The sequence below is a fragment of the Durio zibethinus genome, chromosome 22 (assembly GCF_047325235.1).
Source record: "Durio zibethinus cultivar Kanyao isolate XHJ-2024 chromosome 22, ASM4732523v1, whole genome shotgun sequence".
NCBI lineage: Eukaryota > Viridiplantae > Streptophyta > Magnoliopsida > Malvales > Malvaceae > Durio > Durio zibethinus.
Window position 1 is genome coordinate 14383133 of NC_143183.1, and position 6000 is coordinate 14389132.

Genomic DNA, 6000 nt, shown 5'->3' on the forward strand with positions numbered 1-6000 from the left:
GGCTCTTGGCTAAGTCCTTATTTCATGGGCTCTGACCTCTGACTCCAAATCCATGCAGCCTTAGATTAGGAATGTGTTCCTTAGGTCAAAGTCAACCTATGAACTAAGTGTGCGGGCAAACAAACAACTGGGAAGGCAGAATACTAAAGTTAGAGAGAATATAGAGAATGCTAGAATATGCAGTGTATTACTGAAAAATAGTGTATCTGATGATGTACAACTGAGGGTGGGGTGACCCTTTATTTATAGTCGAGGCCCCTAGCTTTATTTATGGCTATCTCCTAAAATCAAAAGATTTACAAGATTCCTAAAAAATGAAAGATTACACATAAATACATAGATTACATAAGGCTCTTTTTTATTCTAAGGGTCAATCGGATCCTCCTACTAAATTTATCAATCCTGGATGCCTTTGAAAGATTTTGGATCGACCAGTTCCCTTGGGTCCACCTAGATGCAGTGCGAGCATGTTGCGGGCCTGGCCTGCATGCTATGCAAGTGGTCTAGATCTTCTCTTATGCTTATAGTGCCAACCCCTGCAACTATCCCTAGTGCTCGAGCCTCGATTGCAGGTGCTCAGGCCTCAGTTCCCGATATGTCCACCTAGGGTGTGACATTTTCCCCCACCTAAATGTGTGATGCCTTCATTGTGTCCTCTGTGTGGAACTACCTGATCTAGTCCTAGAACTATCATAAGTCCTCTGCTGGTTCCCAACTTGCCTTATTGTTCTAGAAGTCCTTTTCAGTGCACCAAGTACTCTTGTCTTGGTTGGTGGTTTTTTTACCTTACTTCTTGATCAGCAATGATGCTTTGGATCTTCCTTTCATATAAGGTCTTGGCTTCTAATGGTGCATGCCTTGACTCAGCTCGTCTTGGATCCCCTTCGTCCTCATGAAATGGCTTGAGCATGCTAATATGGAACACTGGGTGTACCTTTAATTTAGGTGGCATATCTAGCTTATAGACAACCTTACTTACCCTCTTCAAACTCTGAAAGGTCCGTCATACCTCTTGACTAAGCCCTTATGCAACCCCTATGGCATGATAGGGTGCAGCTTTACCAAGACCAAGTCCCTTACCTAGAACTGCACGTCTCTCATTTTTTGGCTTGTCTATTTTTTTAACTTGTTTGCGACTTTGAGTAGACAGATTCTGGCCAAGTTGGCTTGTTCCTACCAAGCCTTGGTAAACTTGTACACTGCTGGATTAGGCCCTATATACCTACAATAATCAAACTAAGTGTTAGCGGTTGCTAACCTATCACAATTTTAAAAAGACTCTAATCCATTGCTTCACTCATCTATAGGTTGTATGAGAATTGGGTGACATCTAGCAACTTGGGCCAATCTCATTATATGGCACTCACATAGTGCTTGAGGTAAACCTCTAACAGTCTATTCACTCACTCAGTTTGCCCATTGGTTTGTGGATGCATACTATTGGAAAAGTTTAAGTTTGACCCCAACAACTTGAACAACTTAGTCCAAAATCGCCTTGTGAAACACCCGTCCTGATCACTAACACTGGTCCTTGGTACTCCTCAGTACTTCACCACATTTTTAAAGAACAAACGAGCCACCTCTTTGGTAGGACACTTATTGGTTGCTGGAATGAAAATTTCATATTTGGAAAACCTGTCCATTACTACCATGATGCTTCCAAACCCCTTTACCTTGGGTAGATCGATTATGAAATCCAAAGTGATGCACTCTCACAGTCACTTTGGTATCAACAACGACTCCAAGAGACCACCTAATTTTTTGAGCTCCATATTTTCTTGTTGGCACATAAGATAAGTATTCACATAAGCCTTCATATTATCCCTCATGTGTAACTAGTAGTACTGGTCATCTAGCAAGGCTAAGGTGTAACTCACCTTCGAGTGACTAGCCCACCTAAAATCATAGCACTCTTGCATAACTTTTCTGTAGAGCTTTTTATGCTACAGCATAAACAACCTACTGCCCTTGTGTATAACAAGTCATCTTACAACCAAAACTGCTTAGTCTTACCTTGCTTAGCATGCTTGATGAGAGCTTTAGCTGTAAGATCATGTACCAGCCATTCCTTGATACATAGCACCAAAGACCCCTCTGGTTGGCTAATGGCAGCAAGGCTCATCTTTTTACTCAGGGCATCAGCCACTGTGTCTGTCTACCTAGGCTTATGCTTCAAATTGTAATCAAATTCTATAAAAAAATCTTGCCAATGAGCTTATTTGAGGGACAGTTTGTTCTATTTTTGGAAGTAGTTGGTTAACACATTGTTCGTTTTAACCAAGAACCTCAATCCTAATAGGTAATGCCACTGAGTGCACAAGCAGTGCACCACTGCTATCATCTATTTCTCCTAGATTATGTATCTGTGCTTAGTCTTATTGAGCTTTTGGCTCTCAAATGTAACTAGATGGTTCTTCTACATTAGCACTTCTCTATAGCAAAGTCTGGTGCATTTGCATGCACCTCATATGGCTTAGAATGGTCTGGCAAGACCAACATTGGCTCTTTAATCACTGCCCACTTCAACTTAGCATAGGCTTTTTGGCATTTGGTGCTTCACTCCCATGCTTTCCCCTTTTTGAAGAAATTAGTTAATGGTGTAGCTATAGCTTGTGGCCTTTGATGAAGCATTGTAATAGTTGACCAGCCTAATGAATGACCTCAATTTAGTTACCTTGGCTGGTAGCTCTTAATCTAGAATTGCATAAACTTTGCCTACATTTATGTGTATCTTACCACTTCTCACTATGTGGCCTAAAAATGGTACCTCTTGTTGGTCAAATAAGCACTTATCTTTCTTCACATATAGTTTATATGCCTATAACACCTCGAACACTTATCTTAAATGATTTACATGCTCTTTCAATGTCTGATTATAGATCATAATATCATCAAGATAAACCATAACAAAACGATCAAGGAATGACTAAAGTACCTTGTTCATGAGTGTGTAAAATGTTGTCGAGGCATTGGTGTGTCTGAATGGCATAACCAAGAACTCATAAGAGCCATAGCAGGTGACACACGTTGTCTTAGGCTCATCTCTCTTTGTGATCCTGACCTGATAATAACTTGACCTTAAATCTAGTTTGGTGAACCGTTTTGTGTCTTTAAGTTGGTCAAACAAGTTCGCAATAAGTGGGATAGGATACTTGCTCTTCATGGTTAGCTTGTTCAATGCTCGGTAGTTAATACACAATCGTAAAAACCCATTTTGCTTGCGACAAAACAAAATCGATTACCATATGGCACCTTAGATGGCCTAATGTAGCTAGCATCAATTAGCTCTTTGAGCTACTTCCTCAACTCCTTCAACTTTGGTGGGGACATTCGATAAGGGGCCTTGGTTGGTGGTTTAACCTCGAGCACCAACTCAATTTTATGATCCACCTCTCTCTTGGGTGGTAGCTTGCTAGGTAGCTTTATGGGTATCATATCACTAAAGGTCTCCAGCATCTCTAGCACCTCTAAGGGGGTGTCAATCTCTTTCTCCTTAGGTTCTTCATACTTCAAGACAACCAAGAAGGTGTCTTTACTTTTTTCACCACCTTAGCAAATTGAATGACTAACAATATTTTAGACTCAATCTTGAACTTGTACCTCAATGGTACAAGGCATTGACACCGTACATTCAGAATGCATATGAGTTGGCAAAAGGCATAAAAAGGGCATTAATCTAAACAAAAAAATCTAACCCAATCATAAACTCATAATCATCTAAGGGTATTACCTCGATGGTTTCCTTGCCCTTTCAGTTTCCAAGTTGTAACTCCATTCCCTGTGCTATTCCAATGGCTGAAACTTTCTTGAAGTTCACCGTCTTGATGGTACCAATCCCCTTGTGCACCTTCAGGCCAAGTTTTTAGGCTCCATCACCTGAAATAAATAAATACGAGGCACCTGTGTCCACTAGTGCACTCACCTTTTTACTCGTAACCATCAGATCCACATACATCAATTTTTTTAGCTTACGACTTCCCTTACCTTGGATAGCATTGAGCACTATCGACCCAAGCTTTACTGTCCCGTTTGACTCCTTGTCTATAGTAGCCAACTTGTCTCTTTTTGGTTAGTTTCAAGCTAAATGTGGTTCTCCATACAAGTAGCATAAGATTGGCTCCTAATGTCCCTTTACCTTCTACTTTTCTATTGATGGCTTGCCTTAGATACCTTTGTCCGAACGGTCTTTATCTTCCTCTTTGTACTACTAGTCACAGTCTTTACCTCTGGACTATCGCTCTTGATCCCTCTTGTCCCTACTTTTCCCTTTGGGCTTGGTAGACTTTAACTTGTTTTACGGCTTGAACTTCACCAAGGACTTAGTGGTTGTCATAGTTTTAACTAGTTTAAAAATTCCCTTCATTTGTAGCTCATGCTTTACCCATAGCTTGAGCCCATCCATTAAGGCAAACAAACCCTTAGTCTTGCTCAAATATGAAATCTAAAGCATCAATTCAGAGAATTTTTGGACATACTTCCTTATGTCTCCTTATTAAGTAAGTTAGTGTAACTTTGCATGTGCCTCATCATTGGCATACTCCAGATAAAACTACCATTTGAACTCCTTTTAAAACTCCTCTTAGGTTCCAATCAAGGTACCTTTATGCCTGACATCATCACACCTGTGTCTTTGCCATAATAAGGTAACATAGTAGGATATATTGAAGTGGTGCTTACCTTAGTAGCATCGTCCTGTATGTTTATGGCCTGAAAGTACCACTCCATCCCCCATAGATAGTTGTTTACTTCTTTGGCCACCCTAGTCCCCTTAAACTTTTTAGGCTTAAAAATCTCCATATGGGTCTTAAACATTTCAGTGATCATGTCATTCCCAATGGCTATCTTGCAAACAATGAGCTCCCTCTTAAGCTTCTCTATCTTTTTATGCATGGTCTCCATTTGGGCCTTTAAGGTTGTATTTTTCTTGGTGATCATGTTGATGCCTTCATTCAAAGCCAATTGTAACTCCCCTTTGAGCTCTTTCTCCATAGAATCCAATGCCTCAAAGTGAGCCTCTACCTCGTTAAGCTTCTCCTTTACATCACCCACTGTCACCTTCACCTTGGCTACATGCCCATCTAGGGTAGATTAGATGTCTTTTGAACTGGCTTTTTTACCTTTTTTATGGCCTTGCTCTTAAGCTTCTAGTTGTTGGCTAGCAACATCACTTTGGGATGCCATTTCTGTGAATGCCTTAAGTGCGATCTAAACACCATCAAACAGAACCTGCACAAAACCTGATCTAACACCAATAGTCATAGGCTTTGACCTCTAACTCAGAATCTGTGTGGCCTTAAACTAAGAATGTGTTCCTCAAGTCTAAGTCAGCCTATGAACCAAGTGTGCGGACAAACAAACAACTGAAAAAACAGAATACTCAAGCTAGAGAGAACATAGAGAATGCTAGAATATGTAGTGTATCACTAAAGAACAATGTGTCTAATGATGTATAATTGAGGGTAGGGTGACCCTCTATTTATAATTGAGGCCCCCAACTCTACTTATGGCTATCTCTTAAAATCAAAGGATTTAAAATATTCTTAAAAATCTAGGATTATACATAAATACATAGATTATATAAGGCTCATTCTGATTTTAAGGGTTAACCAAATTCTCTTACTGAATGCTGTCAATCTTAGATGCCTCTAGAAGATTCTGGATTAGCCAGGCTTCTTTGGGTCTACCTAGGTACAATGTAGGCATGTTGCGGGCCTAACCTTAGCTATGTGGGAAGGCTTGCATGTTATGCAGGTGGTCTGGACTTTTCTCCCATGCTTATTGTGCCAACCCTCGCAACTGTCCCTGGTGCTTGAGCCTTAGCCGCAGGTGCTCAGGCCTCAGCTCTTGGTGTGCTCGCCCAGGGCATGACCTTGCTTGGCCAAGACTTTTCACTCTTCTTGTATCTTATGTGCTTAGTTTTGATGTTTGCTAAGTGTTTGTTAAATTGTTTATGTTATAAAATTATCTTGTAGTATAGTTACATACATCATAATAGATCAA